This window comes from Triticum aestivum, chromosome 6A, assembly GCF_018294505.1.
Source record: "Triticum aestivum cultivar Chinese Spring chromosome 6A, IWGSC CS RefSeq v2.1, whole genome shotgun sequence".
Classification (NCBI taxonomy): domain Eukaryota; kingdom Viridiplantae; phylum Streptophyta; class Magnoliopsida; order Poales; family Poaceae; genus Triticum; species Triticum aestivum.
Window position 1 is genome coordinate 402303223 of NC_057809.1, and position 26754 is coordinate 402329976.

Here is a 26754-nt window from a genome sequence, read left to right on the forward strand (position 1 = left end):
ATTGCTAGATGTCGGTGCTCATACTTTTTCACTGTAATATCCATGCTAGTTTATTTTCTTTTTCCTGCTTTCTTCTTGTGTGTTTGTTAAACCTTAAGAAAAACAAAAAAATTAGTAGTAGTTTATTTTTCTGCTGTAGTAGTAATAATTAAAAAAAAACCAAAAATATTTCCCGTTCTTCTTTTGCTTGTGGGAGCTTTCCCGTGTAAATAGTTTTATTTCTTTTATTTTCTTTGGGGGTCAGTAGGAGAAGACCATAATTAAATTGTTGAAGTGGCTCTTATATGCATTATTGTTGATTTAACCAGAGCCCATATTGCCTTGTCTTCTCCTGTTTATTGAATGCTCGCAGATTCCAGCTTAGTCCAATGCACGTACACTCTTATTATTATTCACACCGTTCGGTCGTGCAAGTGAAAGGCAATTATGATGATATATGATGGGCTGACTGAGATGAGAAAAGCTGGTATGAACTCGACCTCTTTTGTTTTTGTAAATATGATGGGTCCCTCGTTCTTGATTCAGCTTATTATGAATAAACATGTTTGCAATGACAATTAGAGATCATAGTTGCTTGTGCCATGCTTGATTAGCTATGAGTTATAATGGTTTACCTTGTGTGCCAACATGCTATTGAGATGATTATGATGTGGTATGATGGGGTGGTATCCTCCTTTGAATGATTTAAGTGACTTGACTTGGCACATGTTCACGCATGTAGTTGAAACAAATCAACATAGCCTTCACGATATTTATGTTCATGGTGGATTATATCCTACTCATGCTTGCATCCAATGTTTATTAATTTTAATGCATGTACATGGCTGTTGTCGCTCTCTAGTTGGTCGCTTCCCAGTCTTTTGCTAGCCTTCACTTGTACTAAGCGGGAATACTGCTTGTGCATCCAATCCCTTAAACCCCAAAGTTATTCCAGATGAGTCCACCATACCTTCCTATATGCGGTATCTACCTGCCGTTCCAAGTAAATTTGTATGTGCCAAACTCTAAACCTTCAAATAAACATTCTGTTTTGTATGCTCGAATAGCTCATGTATCAACAAAGGCTGTCCTTATCTTCCGTGTTAGGCGGGTTATTCTCAAGAGGAGTGGACTCCGCTCCTCACTCACGAGAAAATGGCTGGTCACCGGGATGCCCAGTCCCATGCTTTATGCAAACTAAATCAAAATTAATTGCAAACAAAACTCCCCCTGGGACCTGATGTATGTTGGAGGCACTCGTTGTTTCGAGCAAGCCATGGATTGATGCTTGTTGGTGGAGGGGGAGTATAAACTTTACCATTCTGTTTGGGAACCGCCTATAATGTGTTTAGCATGGAAGATATCGCCATCTCTTAGTTGTTACGTTGACAATGAAAGTATACCGCTCAAAATACAATTTATCTCTATTTCAAAACCGAGCTCTGGCACCTCTACAAATCCCTGCTTCCCTCTGCGAAGGGCCTATCCATTTACTTTTATGTTGAGTCATCACCCTCTTATTAAAAAGCACTAGCTGGAGAGCACAGCCGTCATTTGCATTCATCACTGTTAATTTATATTGGGTATGACTATGATTGGATCTCTTTTACCATGAATTACAATGTCTAGTCAGTCCTTGATCTTTAAAGGTGCTCTGCATTTATGTTTTGCGGTCTCAGAAAGGGCTAGCGAGATACCATCTTGTTATATCATATTATGATTGTTTTGAGAAAGTGTTGTCATCCGAGATTTATTATTATGACTTGCTAGTTGATTATGCTATTGATATGAGTAATTATGAGACCTGAGAATTATTGCAAATGTGGTTAGTTATGATCTATGCTGAAAACTTGAATGCTGGCTTGACATAGTTACAACAACAAGAGCAAACAGAGTTTGTAAAAGTTTTTCTTTCTTTCTTTCAGTTTGTCAACTGAATTGCTTGAGGACAAGCAAGGGTTTAAGCTTGGGGGAGTTGATACGTCTCCGTCGTATCTACTTTTCCAAACACTTTTGCCCTTGTTTTGGACTCTAACTTGTATGATTTGAATGGAACTAACCCGGACTGACGCTGTTTTCAGCAGAATTGCCATGGTGTTGTTTTATGTGCAGAAAACAAATATTCTCGGAATGACCTGAAAACTCCACGGAACATCTTAGAAAAAATAAAAAAATCCTCGCCAAAGATGAAGACCAGGGGGCCCACACCCTTCTCACGAGGGTGGGGGGCGCCCCCCCCTAGGGCGCGCCCCCTACCTCGTGGGCCCCCTGGATGCCCTCCGACGCCAACTCCAACTCTATATATTTGCTTTCGGAGAGAAAAAATCAGAGAGAAGAAATCATCGCGTTTTACGATACGGAGCCGCCGCCAAGCCCTAAAACCTCTCGGGAGGGATGATCTGGAGTCCGTTCGGGGCTCCGGAGAGGGGGATTCCTCGCCGTCGTCATCATCAACCATCCTCCATCACCAATTTCATGATGCTCACCGTCGTGCGTGAGTAATTGCATCGTAGGCTTGCTGGACAGTGATGGGTTGGATGAGATTTATCATGTAATCGAGTTAGTTTTGTTAGGGTTTGATCCCTAGTATCCATTATGTTCTGAGATTGATGTTGCTATGACTTTGCTATGCTTAATGCTTGTCACTAGGGCCCGAGTGCCATGATTTCAGATATGAACCTATTATGTTTTCATGAATATATGTGAGTTCTTAATCCTATCTTGCAAGTCTATAGTCACCTACTATGTGTTATGATCCAGCAACCCCGAAGTGACAATAATCGGGACCATTCACGGTGATGACCATAGTTTGAGGAGTTCATGTATTCACTATGTGCTAATGCTTTGTTCCGGTTCTCTATTAAAAGGAGGCCTTAATATCCCTTAGTTTCCAATAGGACCCCGCTGCCACGGGAGGGTAGGACAAAAGATGTCATGCAAGTTCTTTTCCATAAGCACGTATGACTATATACGGAATACATGCCTACATTGATGACTGTTACATGATGAACCACATCCGACATAATTATCCATCACTGATCCGGTGCCTACGAGTTTTCCATATACTGGTTTATGCTTATTTACTTTCCCGCTGCTACTGTTACAATCACTACAAAATACCAAAACATTACTTTTGTTGTCTTTACTTTTGTTGCCGCTACCACCACTATCATATTACTTTGCTACTAAACACTTTTCTGCAGATACTAAGTTTCCAGGTGTGGTTGAATTGACAACTCAGCTGCTAATACTTGAGAATATTCTTTGGCTCCCCTTGGGTCGAATCAATAAATTTGGGTTGAGTACTCTATCCTCGAAAGCTGTTGCGATCCCCTATACTTGTGGGTTATCAGCGATCGTGCCCCTGAACCCTACTCCCGCTCTGCTACCTTGTTGCGCCGCTGACCCCGCCCCGCCCCGTGGCCTGTTTGCCGCAGCTCCAGCCGGCCTCGCCTGGGCCACACCTCACCCCGTCTGGCACGCCACTGCGCGCACACAGGCGTGCCATCCCTGCATCGCCCCGCCTCACCGCTCACGCGATGGCCGCGATTACCCCACCGTTGCTTCCCGCTCGCCCCTGCCTACATGCCGTCCACGCCTACCCGCATCTCCCCGCGACCGCTCCGCTGCACCAGGCCACGTTTGCCGCTACTCCCGCACGCGTGGCCTCGTCCCCGCTAGCTGCTGCTGCTAGTCCTGCCGGTGCTCACCGCCTGCACCCCACGCACACCCGTGCCGCCTCCCGCTCGTTACTACAACCTCCGCCGCCCGCACTGGCCTCCCGAAGCTGCCTGCCACTGACCGCGGCCCGACCTCGCCCGTGCCGGCCATGGTGCTCGGCCCCGTTACAGCCGCGCCTTGCTACCGGGTGGGCTGCGGTTCGCCCGTAACGGCACGTCCGGTGCCCGCTAAGGCCTTTGGCCTATTGACAAACGGGGCGCACGCCCAGAATGTTTTTTAAAAAGAAATAAAATTAAAGTAAAAATAATTAATTAATTAACTTAATTAATCGTGATTAATAAATCTAATTAATTAACTAACCTAGCTAGTTTGTTAACTAAACTAATTAATTTGGTTAATTAGTTAACAGACAGTGACGTGTGGGACCCACACGTCAGTTTGACCCAGTCAACGCCCTGTTGACTGCTGATGTCATGCTGACATCATGATGACGTCAGCATGCACTATTCTGGATAATGTTGATTTAAAATAATTAAATAAATCCTAGAAATGATTTAAATATTTAGAAATTAATATAAAATAATCCATAGCTCGGATGAAAATACTTTGTACATGAAAGTTGCTCAGAACGACGAGACGAATCCGAATATGCAGCCCGTTTGTCTGCCACACATCTGTAGCATAGAGAACATGCAACTTTTCCCCTCCGGTTCATCTGTCCGAAAATGCAAAACTTTGGGTATACTTTCCCGGATGTTTCCCCCTTCGCCGGTATCACCTCCTACCGCGTTAGGGTAGTCCTAGCACCATTACTTGTCATGTCATGCATCGATATGCATCTGTTTGCATTATATTCATTGTTTCTTCTCCCTCTTCTCCCCGGTAGACTACGAAAGTGACGCCGCTGCTGGTGCCTCAATCGACTACATTGTTGACGACCCCTACTTGCCAGAGCAACCAGGAAAGCCCCCCTTGATCACCAGATATCGCTTATTCTTCTCTCTACTGCTTGCATTAGAGTAGTGTAGCATGTTAGTGCTTTCCGTTAATCCTATCCTGATGCATAGCCTGTCTTTGTTACTACTGTTGTTACCTTTACCCGCAATCCTAAATGCTTAGTATAGGATGCTAGTATTCCATCAGTGGCCCTACATTCTTGTCTGTCTGCCATGCTATAATATTGGGCCGTGATCACTCGGGAGGTGATCATGGGTATATACTTATATACATAACATATGATACTTGTGGTGACTAAAGTCGGGTCGGCTCGTAGAGTACCCGCGAGTGATTCATGGATTGGGGGCTGAAAGGACCTTTGTCCCGACGGCCCTCTGGGTGGATCTTTGTGGCGGAGCGACATGGCAGGTTTAGACCACCTAGGTGAGAGGTGGGCATGTCCCTGGTCGGCGTCCGCGGTTACTTCAAAATAACACGCTTAACGAGATCTTCGTATTTGATCTAAGTCTGGCCACTGGCCTATACGCACTAACCAACTACGCAGGAACAATTATGGGCACTCGACGTCATGGTATCATCCGAAGCCTTCGTGACGTCAGCGACTAAGCGACGCGCGCCGGGTTGGACCGCGTAACACAACTTCCTTTCAAATGTAGGTTGCTAGGTCTGCTCACCGGCTGCCCTCGCAACGTGCAGGTGTGCAATGGGCGATGGGCCCAGACCCCTGCGCCTTAGGATTTAGACTGGCGTGCTGACCTCTCTGTTGTGCCTAAGTGGGGCTGCGACGTGTTGATCTTCCGAGGCCGGGTGTGACCCAAGAAAGTGTGTCCGGCCAAAGGGGATCGAGCGTGTTGGGAAATGTGTTGCACCCCTGCAGGGAAGTTTATCTATTCGAATAGGCGTGTCCCTCGGTAAAAGGACGACCCAGAGTTGTACCTTGACCTTATGACAACTAGAACCGGATACTTAATAAAACACACCCTTTCAAGTGCCAGATACAACCCGGTGATCGCTCTCTAACAGGGCGACGAGGAAAGGATCGTCGAGTAGGAGTATGCTATGCGGTGATACTTGGTTAACTTACCATCTACTCTCTTCTTCTGCCTCAAGATGGAGGCTGCCAGAAGCGTAGTCTTTGATAGGACTAGCTATCCCCCTCTTATGCTGGCATTCTGCAGTTCAGTCCACATATACTACCCCTTTCATTGATACCAATGCATATAGTGTAGCTCCTTGCTTGCGAGTACTTTGGATGAGTACTCACAGTTGCTTTGCCCCCCCTTTCCCCCTTTCTATACCGGATTGTTGCGACCAGATGTTGGAGTCCAGGAGCCAGACACCACCATCGACGATGACTCCTACTACACTAGAGGTGCCTACTACTACGTGCAGGCCGCTGAGGACGTCCAGGAGTAGTGTAGGAGGATCCCAGGTAGGAGGCCTACGCCTCTTTCGATCTGTATGCCAGTTTGTGCTAGCCATCTTATGGCGACTTGTTTAACTTCCGCTAACTCGTCTATGATTGGGCTCTTGTATTCGAGCCCTCGAGGCCCCTGGCTTGTAATATGATGCTTGTATGACTTATTTTATTTTTAGAGTTGTGTTGTGATATCTCCCCGTGATTCCCTGATCTTGATTGTACACGTTTGCGTGTATGATTAGTGTACAATTGAATTGGGGGCGTCACAAGTTGGTATCAGAGCCGACTACCTGTAGGAATCCCCCTTCCACACTCCTTGGCCGAAGTCGAGTCTAGACACTGCAAAACTTTTTACTAGCATGGCTATGTGTCTTACAGGCCCACGTCGCCATTTGGATGGTATTATAATCTTTTACTCCTCAATCCTTACTCTGGGACTCTGAACTCTCTTCTACTCGGGTTGAACAAATTTACTAACAGTAACATTAGGACCCCGTGACCACATTCACCCCAAAGTTGGATAAGCCCTAGTTATTCCTTAGAGTAGTATTTTGGAAAATACCCACACTATCATTTGATTCCTTTGAAACATCTTTGTTTTCAGATGGAATCCACGAGGCAGGCCGTGCGCCACACGACGGCCATTGGTGTCTTAGGATCACCTGCTGTGTTAGCTGAGATGATGACCTATCTCGGTTATCGCTGGCACCCTGAGTACACCGTGTACGAGCAGTACCAGGACTTTAACCAGGAGCAGTACCGTGCCATCGTCCACCTCTACTCTCGGGAGTATGACTCCACTACTTTGTTGCACACTGCTCATGGTGTTGGAGTGACTATCGACATGGCAGTCCACATTGCTACTTATGCTGCTCTAACACATCTTTGTGGAGAGTATCGGGAGTTGGACACCTCCCCTTTCAGGCACATTGCTATCGCATCCGATGTTGGTGCGGAGGGATACTACACTGCTGCCTACTCCATTGTCACCCAAGAGCCCTTCTACCATCAGATCCTGGTTCTGCATGCTGATGGGCTGGATAGAGCTGATCGAGCTCTCCGCCACGAGTTGTACACCACCCTTCAGCACCTTTACCGTGCTCTGACGCTGTTGCACCCCCTTGTTCGATCCGGTGATCTGTCACGATCTGTGTTCTACCCAGCCAGGATCATGATGCCCCAGGGTGTAGGCTGTCCAGATGTGGGAGGCTACTCTCCCACACTTGGTCCTCTTCTACCACCTGAGCGTCGGGTTCTGGACCAGAGTATCCGTGGACCCCACGCTACTGACGTGGAGGATTTCCCGTCGCGTCACTACCAGTTGTCAGGCTACACGCCTACCTCCATGGTTCCTCCTGGGACTGATGTAGGCTTGCTTATTAGTATTAGGTGCCTTCGACGCGAGCCTAGGTGCCGCGTATGATATCTTTAGTCTGTGTACTGGACTCTGTGTTCAGAACACTATGCATGATCCCTTTTGTAAGATATGTTGACTACCTTGTAGTATCTATCATGCTCTTTTCGTTATGCATGTTTCATCATGAATGATTCTTGTCCTTGCAAATTTCTCAATGCTGAACTACCCCTGTTAATTTTTAGCAGGATGGTTAGACCAGGTGGTCGTGGTCGTGGTGGCAATGCCCCACCACCACTTGAGTACATGGCCGGTATGATTGAACAGTTTGAGCTGAATCGCCAGTTCATGGAGAATATGACGGCTCAATTCCCTCGCCCCAATGTGAACCAGCAGCCAGCCGAAGTGACTCTGCATGATTTCATGCGCCTCAACCCAATCATCTACCGCAGCTCAACTCAACCTCTAGATGCTGACGACTGGCTCCGTGACATCACCTATGAGATGGAGTCTGCTGATGTAGCCCCTGCCAGCTATGTCACATTTGCTTCTTTCTTATTGAAGGGACCCTCTTCTCAATGGTGGGACAGCCACAGGCGTACTCTGCCAGCTGGAACAATCATCACCTGGCCAGATTTCCAAGACGCTTTCCGTGCCCGCTTCATTCCTCAGGGAGTCATGGACCGAAAGAAGCGTGAGTTCCGCAACCTCACTCAGGGCAACAAAACTATGGAAACTTATTAGCGGGAGTTTCTGGACTTGTCCCGCTATGCTGAAGAGGACATTGCAACTGATGCTCGCAAACATGAGAAGTTCCATGATGGACTACAAGCAGACATCAAGCTCGCACTGCTAGTGCATGACTTTGCCGACTTCACCACCTTGGTGAACAAGGCCATCAATGTCGAAACTGGTTTGCAGGAACACCAGAGCTCTCATAGGCACAACCGTGACACGGGCTCATCTTCGGGCCCGCCCTCACAGAAGTGTAAGATATGGATTCCCAACAGCATGTACCAACCAACTGCATCTGCCCCAAGGCAGACCTATGCTGCACCTCGTCTGCCTCCAACATCTAGGCAGCCAAGACTTCCAGCTCCACCACCCCGAGCCCCTGTTCCCACTCCAATAATGGTCTCTGCTACAAGTGTGGTCAGCCAGGTCACCGTGCCAGAGACTGCAATCGAATCAGAATCAGCTGGCCCTTCCCGCAGCTGGCCGTGGAAACAACCAGCCTCGCAACAACAATGCCAGGTCCTTATGGTCGTGTTCATGCCAACCACGTTGATCTTAATGAAGCTGAAGACCAGCCTGGCTACTGTGATGGGTACACTCGTAAATTCAGTACCTGCATCTGTTTATTCGATTCAGGAGGCATCGCATTCATTCATGTCAGAAGATTTTGCATAAGCATGATGTTAAATGTGAGGAGATGAAACACTTCGGTATTGGTAAAAAAACCCGTGGGACAATGTCCAAACCTCATTGGTTGGCATCGACGTCCCCGTGGAAATCGAAGGGCTGGAATTCTATGCCTCTCCCATTATCCTGAAGTCGTCTAACATCGACCTCATTCTGGGGATGAATTGGTTAAAAGCACATACTGCTTCTATTGTTTGCGCCAGTAAGACCGTTCATATGCTACACCCTTCTGATGAAATAGTTAGTTACCAGGCTCATTTGGTGCAAAATGCCGAGGCATGGCTTTATGCCTTGAATGCATTGAACACTGCACCACTCGAGGGCATTGAAAACATTATCATTGTTCATGAATTCCAAGACGTCTTTCTGAAGAACTTCTAGGGATTCCCCCTGCTAGAGTTGTCAAATTCATCATCGACTTGAAACCAGGCACCACTCCTATAGCCAAATGACCCTACAAGATGCCGCTGCATGAACTCATTGAGATTAAGGAGGAAATCGACAAATCTCTTTGCAAAGTTTTCATTCGCCCAAGTTGCTCTCCTTGGGGAGCACCTTCTCTCTTTGTTAAGAAGAAGGATGGGACAAACCGATTAGTCCAAGGCTACTGTCCTATTAACCAAGCCACTATCCAGAACAAATATCCCCTCCCTCGGATCAATGATCTGTATGATCAACTGGCTGGTTCATCAGTGTTCTCCAAACTCGACTTGAGGTTGGGTTACCACCAGATCCGTGTTCGTGAAGAGGATATCCCAAAGACCGCCTTCGTGACTCGATACAGATCATACGAGTACACCATCATGTCTTTTGGCTTAACCAATGCTCCAGCCACCTTCTCTCGTCTGATGAACTATATATTCATGGATTACCTCGACAAGTTCGTCGTGGTTTATCTGGATGATATCCTGGTATTTTCCAAGAGCAAATAAGAATATGCTGAACATCTTCGTCTTGTGCTGGAAAAGCTTCAAGAGCATCAACTTTATGCCAAGTTCTCCAAGTGTGAATTCTGGCTTCCTGAAGTAACCTATCTTGGGCATGTCATCTCCAAGGATGGTATTGCCGTCAACCCTAAATGAGTCCAGGCTATTCTCGATTGGACTCCTTCAAAGAATGTCAAGCAAGTCAGAAGTTTTCTTGGTCTCGCCAGCTATTGTCGTCGATTCGTCGAGAACTTCTCCAATATCGCCAGGCCTCTAACTAACTTGTTGCATAAGGGCGTCAAGTTTCAATGGACAGACAAGTGTCAGGAAATTTTCCAGGCACTCAAAGATAAGTTGACTTCTGCCCCAGTGCTTGCTCCACCTGATAGTAAGAAGGACTTCGTCATTTACTGTGATGCTTCCCGTCAAGGATTAGGCTGTGTCCTAATGCAAGAGCGCAAAGTGATTGCTTATGCCTCTTGTCAATTGCGCCTTCATGAAGAGAACTACCTAGTTCACAACCTCGAGCTTGATGCTGTCATTCATGCACTAAAATAGTGGCGACATTACCTTCTCGGTAATCGTTGCGAGATCTTCACCGACCACCAAAGTCTGAAATATCTGTTTACTCAGCCAGACCTGAACCTCCGTCAGCAGAGATGGATGGAGACTATTGCAGACTTTGACTTGGGTATTTCCTATACCCCAGGCAAGGCTAATGTAATGGATGATGCCTTGAGCCACAAGTCTTACTGCAACCACCTCCAGGTTCGAAAAGTTCAGCCCTCGCTTGTCGAAAAATTTAGAAAGCTGAACCTTCATATTGTCCCTCCCGGTGCACTCGCTCCCCCTCCGCCAGAGTTCCAAAAGATGAATCTTCGTGTTGTTCCTAAGGGTTCTCTAAATACCCTGGCTGTCGAACCAGATCTTGTGGGCGATATTAAAACTATTCAACATTATGACTCTGAAGTCGAGAAGATTAAACGCTATCTCGCAGAAGGAAAGCCCTCATTCTTCACTATTGCCGATGATGGCACCTTGTACTTCAAAGGCCGCCAAGTGGTGCCATGTGCATGGAAAAACTTGGATCTGACTCCAAGGGTTATGAAAGAAGCTCATGATACACCTCTATCTATCCATCCTGGTAGTACAAAGATGTACCAAGACATCATTCATAGATTCTGGTAGTCTAATATGAAGCAAGACATTGCTCATTATGTTGCTGAGTGTGACGTTTGCCGTCGTATCAAAGCAGAACATCAAAGGCATGCTGGAACTCTGCAACCTATCTCTATTCCTAAATGGAAATGTGACCATGTTGAAATGGACTTCGTTACTGGATTTACCAAATCGCAGAAAGGTAATGATGCTATTATGGTCGTCATTGACCAGCTTTCTAAGGTTGCACATTTTCTGGCGGTCAAAGAAACAATCACTGCTAGTCAGCTTGCAACTCTCTACATGTCCAGAATTGTTTCACTTCACGGTATTCCACTAGTTATCAGTTCAGACCGTGGCAGCTTGTTCACTTCAAGATTTTGGGCAAGTTTACAAGAAGCTATGGGAACTCATCTGTCGTTCAGTACTGCGTTTCATCCTCAGTCGCAAGGACAAGTTGAATGTGTAAACAAAGTTCTCGAAGACATGGTTCGAGCTTGTGTAATTTCCTTCGGTAAGAAATGGGAGGAATCTCTCCCATATGCCAAGTTCTCTTATAATAATAGCTATCAAGCTAGTCTAAAGATGCCCCCCTTCGAAGTGCTATATGGACGAAAGTGCCGAACCCCTCTGAACTGGTCAGAAATCGGGGAACGTCCACTCTTCGATCCGGATATTATCCAACATGCCGAAGAACAAGTCTGCATCATTCGTGAGAATCTCAAGACTACTCAGTCATGTCAGAAGAGTCAGTATGACCACCATCACAAAGACATGATCTATCAACATGGCGAAAAAGCTTATCTTCGAGTTACACCAATGAAGGGTGCTCACCACTTCAGGATCAAGGGCAAGCTAGCTCCTCGCTATATCCGTCCGCCGAACCTTTCTCAGGTTCACGACGTGTTCCACGTGTCACAGCTCTGCCGTTTCTTCAAGGACCCAATCCGAGCAGTGGATCATGAAGTGCTCGAATTGCAACAGGACCTCTCCTAAAAAGAGCATCCGGTACACATTCTCGACCAAGCTGAACGCCGCACATGTCAGAAGACGATCAAATTCCTCAAGGTCTAGTGATCGCATCACTCTAAAGAAGACACTTGGGAACGCAAGGATCGCCTGCGTGATGAATACCCCCGCACTGTTTCCTTCTACCTCCTAAATATCGGGACGAGATTTCTTGTAGTGGAGGAGTTTTGTAACGCCCGGATAATTAAGCTACAGTGAACCTATGATAATGATGCCGCATCACCTTTGTTACTGTCACTAATCTCGCATTAGTTCAAAACGTTTCGAATTCAAATTTGAATTTTTGTCAAACATCAAAAGTTTTCAAACACTAAAACTATAATGTTCGGAAGGTGCTAATTAATGCCTAGGTATTTATGGTGAAGGAACCACGTATTTACGGAATGCCTAAATATTTTAAAATGAATTAAACCAGAAAGGGGAAAATAAATAAAAGAAAAAGAATAAAAACAAAAAACAAAACAAATACAAAAAGAAAGAAAAGGGGACCCCCCCCACTGGGCATCAGCCCACCAGGCCGGCCCAACCGGCCACCCCCCACTCCCCATAACCCCCACTCCACCCGGTCAAACCCTATCCCACTCCCCACTTCCCCCATGACGCTCTCCCCTCCCACTCCCCGATCCAGATCGGATCAAGGCACGACGATGTCGTGCGCTGACGCCTCGCATCGTCCGTCGCCGCCTGGAGCCACCACGATGGCCTGCCTCCCCGTCGCCGGTTGTCTCCGTCTTCCTCCTTAACCCCCACTGCCCTGTGCCTGCAACCCCTTGTGAGGCCCCCCTCCCTCTCCTCTGCCCCGCTCCGCCACACACACGCGCCTCGCCCGCACGCCGCGCGCTGCGCCCGCGGCTACCTAATACGTCTCCAACGTATCTATAATTTTTGATTGCTCCATGCTATATTATCTACTATTTTGGACATTATTGGGCTTTATTATCCACTTTTATATTATTTTTGGGACTAACCTATTAACCGGAGGCCCAGCCCAGAATTGCTGTTTTTTTTGCTTGTTTTAGGGTTTCGAAGAAAAGGAATATCAAACGGAGTCCAAACGGAATGAAACCTTCGGGAACGTGATTTTCTCAACGAACAAGACCCAGGAGACTTGGACCCTACGTCAACACACAAAAGAGGAGGCCACGAGGTATGGGGGCGCGCCTACCCCCCCCCCCAGGTGCGCCCTCCACCCTCGTGGGCCCCTGTTGCTCCACCGACATACTCCTTCCTCCTATATATACCTACGTACCCCCAAACGATCAGATACGAAGCCAAAACCCTAATTCCACCGCCGCAACTTTCTGTATCCACGAGATCCCATCTTGGGGCCTGTTTCGGAGCTCCGCCAGAGGGGGCATCGATCATGGAGGGCTTCTACATCAACACCATGGCCCCTCCGATGAAGTGTGAGTAGTTTACCTCAGGCCTACGGGTCCATAGTTAGTAGCTAGATGGATTCTTCTCTGTTTTTGGATCTCAATACAATGTTCTCCCCCTCTCTTGTGGAGATCTATTCGATGTAATCTTCTTTTTGCGGTGTGTTTGTTGAGGCCGATGAATTGTGGGTTTATGATCAAGTCTATCTATGAACAATATTTGAATCTTCTGTGAATTCTTTTATGTATGATTGGTTATCTTTGCAAGTCTCTTCGAATTATCAGTTTGGTTTTGCCTACTAGATTGATCTTTCTTGCAATGGGAGAAGTGCTTAGCTTTGGGTTCAATCTTGCGGTGTCCTTTCCCAGTGACAGTAGGGGCAGCAAGGCACGTATTGTATTGTTGCCATCGAGGATAACAAGATGGGGTTTTCATCATATTGCATGAGTTTATCCCTCTACATCATGTCATCTTGCTTAAGGCGTTACTCTGTTTTCATTAACTTAATACTCTAGATGCATGCTAGATAGCGGTCGATGAGTGGAGTAATAGTAGTAGATGTAGGCAGGAGTCGGTCTACTTGTCTCGGAGGTGATGCCTATATACATTATCATACCTAGATATTCTCATAACTATGCTCAATTCTGTCAATTGATCAACAGTAATTTGTTCACCCACCGTAGAATACTTATGCTCTCGAGAGAAGCCACTAGTGAAACCTATGGCCCTCGAGTCTATCTTCATCATATTAATCTACCAATACTTAATTATTTCCTTTTGCTTTTACTTTGCTTTTATTTTACTTTGCATCTTTATCATAAAAATACCAAAAATATTATCTTATCATATCTATCAAATCTCACTCTCGTAAGTGGCTGTGCAGGGATTGACAACCCCTTAACCCGTTGGTTGCGAGGATTTATTTCTTTGTGCAGGTACGAGGGACTCGCACATAGCCTCCTACTAGATTGATACCTTGGTTCTCAAAAACTGAGGGAAATACTTACGTTACTTTGCTGCATCATCCCTTCCTCTTCGGGGAAAACCAACGCAGTGCTCAAGAGGTAGCCAGAAGGATTTATGGCGCCGTTGCCGGGGTGGTCTACGCAAAAGTCAATATACCAAGTACCCATCGTATACCCTTATCTCCCGCATTACATTATTTGCCATTTGCCTCTTGTTTTCCTCTCCCCCACTTCACCCTTGCCGTTTTATTCGCCCTCTCTCTCTATCCTCCTTCTCATTCCCGTTTGCCTCTTTTTGTCCGTTTGCTTGTGTGTTAGTTTGCTTGCTTGTCACGATGGCTCAAGATAACACTAAATTGTGTGACTTCACCAATACCAACAACAATGATTTTATTAGCACTCCGATTGCTCCTCTTACCGATGCTGAATCTTGTGAAATTAATACTGCTTTGATGAATCTTGTCATGAAAGATCCGTTTTCTGGCCTTCCTAGTGAAGATGCCGCTACCCATCTAAATAGCTTCGTTGATTTGTGTGATATGCAAAAGAAGAAAGATGTGGATAATGATATTGTTAAATTGAAGCTATTTCCTTTTTGGCTTAGAGATCGTGCTAAAGCTTGGTTTTCGTCTTTGCCTAAAAATAGTATTGATTCATGGAATAAGTGCAAAGATGCTTTTATCTCTAAGTATTTTCCTCCTGCTAAGATCATCTCTCTTAGAAATGATATTATGAATTTTAAGCAACTTGATCATGAACATGTTGCACAAGCTTGGGAGAGAATGAAATTAATGATACGTAATTGCCATACTCATGGTTTGAATTTGTGGATGATTATACAAAAATTTTATGCCGGGTTGAATTTTGCTTCTAGAAATCTTTTAGATTCGGCCGCTAGAGGCACTTTTATGGAAATCACTTTAGGAGAAGCTACAAACTCCTAGATAATATTATGGTTAATTATTCTAAATGGCATACTGAAAGATCTACTAATAAAAAGGTGCATGCGATAGAAGAAATTAATGTTTTGAGTGGAAAGATGGATGAACTTATGAAATTATTTGCTAGTAAGAGTGTTTCTTCTGATCCTAATGATATGCCCTTGTCTACTTTGATTGATAATAATAATGAATCTATGGATGTGAATTTTGTTGGTAGGAACAATTTTGGTAACAACGCGTATAGAGGAAATTTCAATCCTAGGCCTTATCCTAGTAATCCCTCTAATAATTATGGTAATTCCTACAACAATTCTTATGGAAATTATAATAATATGCCCTCTGATTTTGAATCTAATATTAAAGAATTTATTACTTTGCAAAGGAATTTCAATGCTATGATTGAAGAAAAATTGCTTAAGATTGATGATTTGGCTAGGAACATTGATAGAATTGCTCTTGATGTTGATTCTTTGAAACTTAGATCTATTCCACCTAAGCATGATATCAATGAGTCTCTCAAATCCATGAGAATTTCTATTGATGAGTGCAAAGAAAGAACCGCTAGGATGCGTGCTAAAAAAGATGCCTTTATAAGAGCATGTTCTTCTATTTGCTATGAAAATAAAGATGAAGATCTAAAATTTATTGATGTGTCCCCTATTAAATTTTTGTTTTGCAATATGAATCTTGATAATGATGGGAATGAATATGATCCACCTTTACCAAGAAGGCGTTCCAAGAATTCAGAGTTTTTAGATCTTGATGCTAAAATTGATAAAAGTGGGATTGAAGAAATTAAAACCTTAGATGTTGCTAAACCCACTATTTTGGATTTCAAGGAATTTAATTATGAAAATTGCTCTTTGATTGATTGTATTTCCTTGTTGCAATCCGTGCTAAATTCTCCTCACGCTTATAGTCAAAATAAAGCGTTAACTAAACATATCGTTGATGCCTTGATGCAATCTTATGAAGAAAAACTTGAATTGGAAGTTTCTATCCCTAGAAAACTCTATGATGAGTCGGAACCAACTATTAAAATTAAAATTAAAGATCATGAATGCTATGCTTTATGTGATTTGGGTGCTAGTGTTTCCAGGATTCCAAAGACTTTGTGTGATTTGTTAGGTTTCCGTGATTTTGATGATTGCTCTCTAAACTTGCACCTTGTGGATTCCACTATTAAGAAACATATGGGAAGAATTAATGATGTTCTTATTATTGCAAATAGGAATTATGTTCCCATAGATTTTATTGTTCTTGACATAGATTGCAATCTTTCATGTCCTATTATTCTTGGTAGACCTTTCCTTAGAACGATTGGTGCAATTATTGATATGAAGGAAGGAAACATTAGATTCCAATTTCCATTAAGGAAAGTCACGGAACACTTTCCTAGAAATAAAATTAAATTACCTTATGAATCTATTATGAGAGCCACTTATGGATTGCCTACCAAAGATGGCAATACTTAGATCTATCCTTGCTTGTTATGCCTAGCTAGGGGCGTTAAATGATAGCGCTAGTTGGGAGGCAACCCAATTTTATTTTTATTCCTTGCTTTTTGCTCCTGTTTAGTAATAAATAATTTATCTAGCCTCTGTTTTGGTTGTGTTTTCTGTGTTTAATTAGTGTTTGTGCCAAGTAGAACCGTTGGGAAGACTTGGGGAAAGTCTTGTTAAACTTGCTGTAAAAAATAGAAACTTTAGCGCTCACGAGAACTGCTGTCATTTTTATTTGGAAAGTGATATTTAGTTAATTATTTTTGCAGATGATTAATAGATAAATTCCTCACGTCCAGAAATTTATTTTAGAATTTTTGGGGTTCCAGATCTTGCGCTAGCTATAGATTACTACAGACTGTTCTGTTTTTGACAGATTCTGTTTTTCGTGTGTTGTTTGCTTATTTTGATGAATCTATGGCTAGTAAAATAGTTTATAAACCATAGAGAAGTTGGAATACAGTAGGTTTAAGACAAATATAAATAAAGAATGAGTTAATTACAGTACCTTGAAGTGGTTTTTTGTTTTCTTTCGCCAACGGTGCTCACGAGATTTTCTACTTTGAGTTTTGTGTTGTGAAGTTTTCAAGTTTTGGGTAAAGATTTGATGGATTATGGAACAAGGAGTGGCACGATCCTAAGCTTGGGGATGCCCATGGTACCCCCAAGATAATCTAAGGACACCTAAAAGCCAAAGCTTCGGTATTCCCCGGAAGGCATCCCCTCTTTCGTCTACTTCTATCGGTAACTTTACTTGGAGCTATATTTTTATTCACCACATGATATGTGTTTTGCTATGAGAGTCTTGTATTATTTGAGTATTTTCTTTTTAGTTTACCACAATCGTCCTTGCTGTACACACCTTTTGAGAGAGCCATACATGACTTGGAATTTGTTAGAATACTCTATGTGCTTTGCTTATATCTTTTGAGTTATATAGTTTTTCTCTAGTACTTCACTTATATCTTTTAGAGCACGGTGGTGGATTTGTTTTATAGAAACTATTGATCTCTAATGCTTCACTTAGATTATTTTGAGAGTCTTAATAGCATGGTAATTTGCTTAAAATCCTAATATGCTAGGTATTCAAGATTAGTAAAATTTTCTTATGAGTGATTTGAATACCAAGAGAAGTTTGATGCTTGATGATTGTTTTGATATATGGAGGTAATAACATCAAAGTCGTGCTAGTTGAGTATTTGTGAAATTGAGAAATACTTGTGTTGAAGTTTGCAAGTCCCGTAGCATGCACGTATGGTAAACCTTATGTAACAAATTTGAAACATGAGGTGTTATTTGATTGTCTTCCTTATGAGTGGCGGTCGGGGACGAGCGATGGTCTTTTCCTACCAATCTATCCCCCTAGGAGCATGCGCGTAGTGCCGAGGTTTTTGATGACTTGTAGATTTTTGCAATAAGTATGTGAGTTCTTTATGACTAATGTTGAGTCCATGGATTATACGCACTCTCACCCTTCCATCCTTGCTAGCCTCTTCGGTACCGTGCATTGCCCTTTCTCACATTGAGAGTTGTCGCAAACTTCGCTGGTGCATCCAAACCCCGTGATATGATACACTCTTTCACACATAAACCTCCTTATATCTTCCTCAAAACAGCCACCATACCTGCCTATTATGGCATTTCCATAGCCATTCCGAGATATATTGCCATGCAACTTTCCACCATTCCGTTCATCATGACACATTCATCATTGTCATATTGCTTAGCATGATCATGTAGTTGACATAGTATTTGTGGCAAAGCCACCGTTCATAATTCTTTCATAGATGTCACTCTTGGTCCATTGCATATCCCAGTACACCACCAGAGGCATTCATATAGAGTCATCTTTTGTTCTAGTATTGAGTTGTAATCATTGATTTGTAAATAAATAGAAGTGTGATGATCATCATTTTCTAGAGCATTGTCCCAAGTGAGGAATTATAAAAAAAGAGAAAGGCCATATAAAAAAAGAGAAAGGCCAAATAAAAAAATGAGAGAAAAAGAGAGAAGGGACAATGTTACTATCCTTTGCCACACTTGTGCTTCAAAGTAGCCCCGTAATCTTCATGATAGAGAGTCTCTTGTTTTGTCACTTTCATATACTAGCGGGAATTCTTCATTATAGAACTTGGCTTGTATATTCCAACAATGGGCCTCCTCAAGTGCCCTAGGTCTTCGTGAGCAAGCATGTGGATGCACACCCACTTAGTTTCTTTTGTTGAGCTTTCATACATTTATAGCTCTAGTGCATCTGTTTCATGGCAATCCCTACTCCTTGCATTAACATCAATCGATGGGCATCTCCATAGCCCATTGATTAGCCTCGTTGATGTGAGACTTTCTCCTTTTTTGTCTTCTCCACATAACCCCCTCATTATATTCTATTCCACCCATAGTGCTATGTCCATGGCTCGCGCTCATATATTGTGTGAAAGTTTATAGGTTTGAGATTACTAAAGTATGAAACAATTGCTTGGCTTGTCAACAAGGTTGTGCATGATGAGAGCATTCTTGTGTGACGAAAATGAAACATGACTAAACTATATGATTTTGTAGGGATGAACTTTCTTTGGCCATGTTATTTTGAGGAGACATAATTGCTTAGTTAGTATGTTTGAAGTATTATTATTTTTATGTCAATATGAACTTTTGTCTTGAATCTTTCGGATCTGAATATTCATGCCACAATTAAGAAGAATTACATCAAAATTATGCCAAGTAGCACTCCGCATCAAAAATTCTGTTTTATCATTTACCTACTCAAGGATGAGCAGGAATTAAGCTTGGGGATGGTTGATACGTCTCCAACGTATCTATAATTTTTTATTGCTCCATGCTATATTATCTACTGTTTTGGACATTATTGGGCTTTATTATCCACTTTTATATTATTTTTGGGACTAACCTATTAACTGGAGGCCCAGCCCAGAATTGTTGTTTTTTTGCTTGTTTTAGGGTTTCGAAGAAAAGGAATATCAAACAGAGTCCAGACGGAATGAAACCTTCGGGAACATGATTTTCTCAACGAACAAGACCCAGGAGACTTGGACCCTACGTCAACACACAAAAGAGGAGGCCACGAGGTATGGGGGCGCGCCTACCCCCCCCCCCCCAGGTGCGCCCTCCACCCTCGTGGGCCCCTGTTGCTCCACCGACATACTCCTTCCTCCTATATATACCTACGTACCCCCAAACGATCAGATACGGAGCCAAAACCCTAATTCCACCGCCGCAACTTTCTGTATCCACGAGATCCCATCTTGGGGCCTGTTTCGGAGCTCCGCCAGAGGGGGCATCGATCATGGAGGGCTTCTACATCAACACCATGGCCCCTCCGATGAAGTGTGAGTAGTTTACCTCAGGCCTACGGGTCCATAGTTAGTAGCTAGATGGATTCTTCTCTGTTTTTGGATCTCAATACAATGTTCTCCCCCTCTCTTGTGGAGATCTATTCGATGTAATCTTCTTTTTGCGGTGTGTTTGTTGAGGCCGATGAATTGTGGGTTTATGATCAAGTCTATCTATGAACAATATTTGAATCTTATCTGAATTATTTTATGTACGATTGGTTATGTTTGCAAGTCTGTTCGAATTATCAGTTTGGTTTGGCCTACTAGATTGATCTTTCTTGCAATGGGAGAAGTGCTTAGCTTTGGGTTCAATCTTGTGGTGTCCTTTCCCAGTGACAGTAGGGGCAGCAAGGCACGTAATGTATTGTTGCCATCGAGGATAACAAGATGGGGTATTCATCATATTGCATGAGTTTATCCCTCTACATCATGTCATCTTGCTTAAGGCGTTACTCTGTTTTCATTAACTTAATACTCTAGATGCAAACTGGATAGCGGTTGATGAGTGGAGTAATAGTAGTAGATGCAGGCAGGAGTCGGTCTACTTGTCTCGGACGTGATGCCTATATACATGATCATACCTAGATATTCTCATAACTATGCTCAATTCTGTCAATTGATCAACAGTAATTTGTTCACCCACCGTAGAATACTTATGCTCTCGAGAGAAGCCACTAGTGAAACCTATGGCCCCCGGGTCTATCTTCATCATATTAATCTACCAATACTTAGTAATTTCCTTTTGATTTTACTTTGCTTTTATTTTACTTTGCATCTTTATCATAAAAATACCAAAAATATTATCTTATCATATCTATCAGATCTCACTGTCGTAAGTGGCCGTGTAGGGATTGACAACCCCTTAACGCGTTGGTTGCGAGGATTTATTTGTTTTGTGCAGGTATGAGGGACTCGCGCGTAGCCTCCTACTGGATTGATACCTTGGTTCTCAAAAACTGAGGGAAATACTTACGCTACTTTGCTGCATCATCCCTTCCTCTTCGGGGAAAACCAAGGCAATGCTCAAGAGGTAGCACTACCGTGCTGCCCCTCCTCCTGTTGCCCGCGCACTGCCTTTGCTCGCGCGAGGCCGCACCCGAGCCTCCCGCGCTTAGCGCTCCGCCGCCCGCACCACGCACCCCCGCAGCCGCCCACCTGGCCGACCCCCCATCGCCTCGTTCCCGCGACCATGCCCCTGAACCCTGCTCCCGCTATGCTGCCTTGTTGCGCCGCTGGCCCCGCCCCGCCCTGTGGCCTGTTTGCCGCAGCTCCGGCCAGCCTCGCCTGGGCGACGCCTCACCTCGTCTGGCACGCCACTGCGCGCACACAGGCGCACTACCCCCGCATCACCCCACCTCGCCGCTCACGCGACGGCCACGACCACCCCACCGCTACTTCCCGCTCGCCCCCACCTACACGCCGTCCACGCCCTCCCGCATCTCCCATGACCGCTCCGCCGCACCAGGCCGCGTCCACCGCTGCTCCCTGCCGCGCTCCGGCCAGGCTCCGACCCGCACGCGTGGTCTCGTCCCCGCTAGCTGCTGCCGTGAGTCCCGCCGGCGCTCATCACCTGCACCCCACGCACGCCCGCGCCGCCTCCCGCTCGTTACTACAGCGGCCGCCCGCACTGGCCTCCCAAGCCGTCTGACGCTGACCGCGGCCCGGCCGCGCCGATCGGCCCCATTACAGCCGCGCCTCGCTACCGGGTGGGCTGCGGTTCACCCATAACCGCACGCCCGGTGCCCGCTAAGGCCTTTGGCCCAATGACAAACGGGGCCCATGCCCAGAACGTTTTTGAAAAAAAGAATTATAATTATAATTATAATTAAATTAAATTAAATTAATTAAATAAATAATTAAATTAATTAAATTAATTAACTTAATTAATTGTGATTAATAAACCTAATTAATTAACTAACCTAACTAATTGTTAATTAAACTAATTAATTTGGTTAATTAGTTAACAGACAATGACGTGTGGGACCACACGTCAGTTTGACCCACTCAATGCCCTGTTGACTGCTGACGTCATGCAGACATCATGAAGACGTCAGCACGCACTATTCTGGATAATGTTGATTTAAAATAATTTAAAAAATCCTGAAAAATGATTTAAATCTTTAGAAATTGACATAAAATAATTCGTAGCTCGGATGAAAATACTTTGTACATGAAAATTGCTCAGAACGACGAGACGAATCCGAATATGCAGCCCGTTCGTCCGCCACACATCCCTAGCATAGAGAACATGCAACTTTTCCCCTCCGGTTCATCTGTCCGAAAACGCAAAACTTCGGGGATACTTTCCCGAATGTTTCCCCCTTCATCGGTATCACCTCCTACTGCGTTAGGGTAGTCCTAGGACCATTACTTGTCATGTCATGCATCGATATGCATCTGTTTGCATTGTATTCATTGTTACTTCCCCCTCTTATCCCTAGTAGACTACGAGAGTGACGCCGCTGCTGGTGCCCTGATCGACTACGTTGTTGATGACCCCTACTTGCCAGAGCAACCTGATACGTCCATTTTGCATCATGCTTTTATATCGATATTTGTTGCATTATGGGCTGTTATTACACATTATGTCACAATACTTATGCCTATTCTCTCTTATTTTACAAGGTTTACATAAAGAGGGAGAATGCCGGCAGCTGGGATTCTGGGCTGGAAAAGGAGCAAATATTAGAGACCTATTCTGCACAGCTCCAAAAGTCCTGAAACTTCACGGAAGATGTTTTCCAAATATATAAAAAATACTGAGCGCAAGAACTTCACCAGGGGGGCCACACCCTGCCAACGAGGGTGGGGGCGCGCCCTACCCCTCTGGGCGCGCCCCCTACCTCGTGGCCCCCCTAGTGGCCCTCCGGTGGCCATGTTCTGCTATATGGAGTCTTTCGATGGAAAAAAAATCATAAGCCATCTTCTCGAAGGAAACTTCGCCGCCACGAGGCGGAACCTTGGCGGAACCAATCTAGGGCTCTGGCGGAGCTGTTTTGCCGGGGAAACTTCCCTCCCGGAGGGGGAAATCATCGCCATCGTCATCACCAACGCTCCTCTCATCGGGAGAGGGCAATCTCCATCAGCACCATCTCATCTCAAAACCCTAGTTCATATCTTGTATCCAATTCTCGTCTCCAAGTCTGGGATTGGTGCTAGTAGGTTGCTAGTAGTATTAATTACTCCTTGTAGTTGATGCTAGTTGGTTCAATTGGTGGAAGATCATATGTTTAGATCGTATATGCATATTAATACCCCTCTGATTATGAACATGTTTATGCTTTGTGAGTAGTTACTTTTGTTCCTGAGGACATGGGAGAAGTCTTACTATTAGTAGTCATGTGAATTTGGTATTCGTTCGATATTTTGATGAGATGTATGTTGTCTCTCCTCTAGTGGTGTTATGTGAACGTCGACTACATGACACTTCACCATTATTTGGGCCTAGAGGAAGGCATTGGGAAGTAATAAGTAGATGATGGGTTGCTAGAGTGACAAAAGCTTAAACCCTAGTTTATGCGTTGCTTCGTAAGGGGTTGATTTGGATCCATATATTTCATGCTGTGGTTAGGTTTACCTTAATACTTTTGTTGTAGTTGCGGATGCTTGCAATAGAGGTTAATCATAAGTGAGATGCTTGTCCAAGTAAGGGCAGCACCCAAGCACCGGTCCACCCACATACAAAATTATCAAAGTACCGAACACGAATCATATGAACGTGATGAAAACTAGCTTGACGATATTCCCATGTGTCCTCGGGAGCGCTTTACATCATATAAGAGTTTGTCTAGGCTTGTCCTTTTCTACAAAAAGGATTGGGCCACCTCGCTGCACCTTATTTACTTTTGTTACTTATTGCTCATTACAAATTATCTTATCATAAAACTACCTGTTACCACTTATTTCAGTACTTGCAGAGAATACCTTGCTGGAAACCGCTTATCATTTCCTTCTGCTCCTCATTGGGTTCGACACTCTTACTTATCAGAAGGACTATGATAGATCCCCTATACTTGTGGGTCATCAAGACTCTTTTCTGGCGCCGTTGCCAGGGAGTGAAGCGCCTTTGGTAGGTGGAATTTGGTAAGGAAAAATTTATATAGTGTGCTGAAATTTACTGTCACTTGTTACAATGGAAAGTAATCCTCTGAGGGGCTTGTACGTCTTCACCCCGACCAGTAGAGCAAAGTGTTGCTCTTCAACCTACTGAACCTACTGAAAATGAAAATGAAAATGCTTGCTTTGAAGTTCCTTCGGGTATGATAGAAAAACTGCTAGCTAATCCTTTTTTAGGAGATGGAACAAAACATCCTGATGAACATCTGATATATGTGGACGAAGTTTGTGGATTATTTAAGCTTGCAGGTGTACCCGGAGATGTTGTTAAGAAGAAGGTCTTCCCTTTATCTTTAAGGGGAGATGCATCGACATGGTATAGGCTATGTGATGATATGAGGTCTTGGAATTACAAATGATTGAAATTGGAATTTCATCAGAAGTTTTACCCTATGCATCTTGTTCATCGTGATCACAATTACATATATAATTTTTGGCCTCGTGAAGGAGAAAGCATCGCTCAAGCTTGGGGAGGCTTAAATCAATGTTATATTCATGCCCCAATCATGAGCTCTCAAGAGAAATGATTATTCAAAAAATTTATGCTCAGCTTTCTGGTAACAATCGCACCATGCTCGATACTTCTTGTGCTAGCACTTTTGTGATGAAGACTATTAAATTCAAATGGGATTTATTGGAAAGAATTAAACGCAACTTCGAAGATTGGGACCTCGAAAATGGTAAGGAGTTAGGTATGACACCAAGTTTTGATTGTGTTAAATCTTTTATGGATACCGATATTTTCCGTAAATTTAGCACTAAATATGGACTTGACTCTGAGATTGTAGCCTCTTTCTGTGAATCTTTTGCTTCTTATGTTGATCTCCCCAAGAAGACGTGGATTAAATATCATCCTCCCATAGAAGTAAAAGTAGCTGCACCTATTAAAGTTGAAGAAAAGATTGTCACTTATAATGATCCAATTGTTCCTACTTCTTATGTTGAGAAACCACCTTTCTCTGTTAGGATAAAGGATCATGCTAAAGCTTCAACTGTGGTTCATAAAAGCAATATTAAAACATATACACCTCCTGAGCAAGTTAAAGTTGAACCTAATATTGCTATTGTTAAAGATCTCTTGTCTAATAATATTGATGGGCATGTTATTTATTTCTGTGATGAAACTGCTAGAATTGTTAAACCCGTGATAAAGATAAACCTAGACCTGTGGTAGGCATGCATGTTATTTATGTTAAAATAGGAGATCATTGTTATCATGGCTTATGTGATATGGGTGCCAGTGCTAGTGCAATACCTATTAGCCTTTATAGAGAAATTATGCATGATATTGCACCTGTTGAGTTAGAAGATATTGATGTTACAATTAAACTTGCCAATAGAGATACTATTTCACCGATGGAAATTGTTAGAGATGTTGAAGTCTTGTGTGGGAAAACTAAATATCCTGGTGATTTTCTTGTTCTTGGTTCCCCACAAGATAGCTTTTGTCCCATTATATTTGGTAGACCCTTCTTAAATACTGTTAATGCTACCATAGATTGCAAAAGAGATGTTGTTACTATTGGTTTAGATGATATGACTCATGAATTTAATTTTTCTAAATTTAGTAGACAACACCGTGAATAAGAATTACCTAGTAAGGATGAAATTATTGGTCTTGCTTCTATTGCCGTACCTCCTAGTGATCCTTTAGAACAATATTTGCTAGACCATGAAAATGACATGTTTATGAATGAAAGAAGGGAATTAGATGAAGTATTCTTTAAACAGGAACCTATTTTGAAAAACAATTTACCTGTTGAAATCCTAGGGGATCCTCCTCCACCCAAGGGTGATCCCGTGTTTGAGCTTAAACCGTTACCTGATACTCTTAAATATGCTTATCTTGATGAGAAAAAGATATACCCTATTATTATTAGTGCTAACCTTTCAGAATATGAAGAAGAGAGATTATTGAAAACTCTGAAGAAGCACCTTGCTGCTATTGGGTATAATCTTGATGATCTTAAGGGCATTAGTCCCACTCTATGTCAACATAAAATTAATTTGGAAGAAGATGCTAAACCAGTTCGTGATCATCAATGCCGGCTGAATCCTAAAATGAAAGAAGTGGTAAGAAAGGAGATACTGAAGCTCCTTGATGTAGGTATAATTTATCCCGTTGCTGATAGTCAGTGGGTAAGTCATGTCCATTGTGTCCCTAAGAAGGGAGGTATTAATGTTGTTCCTAATGATAAAGATGAATTGATTCCTCAAAGAATTATTACAGGTTATAGGATGGTAATTGATTTCTGCAAATTAAATAAAGCTACTAAAAAAGATCATTACCCCTTACCTTTTATTGATCAAATGCTAGAAAGATTATCCAAACATACACATTTTTTGCTTTCTAGATGGTTATTCTGGCTTCTCTCAAATACCTGTGTCAGCCAAAGATCAATCAAAGACTACTTTTACATGCCCTTTTGGTACTTTTGCTTATAGATGTATGCCTTTTGGTTTATGTAATGCACCTGCTACCTTTCTAAGATGCATGATGGCTATATTCTTTGACTTTTGTGAAAATATTTGGGAGGTTTTCATGGACGACTTTTCCGCCTATGGATCTTCTTT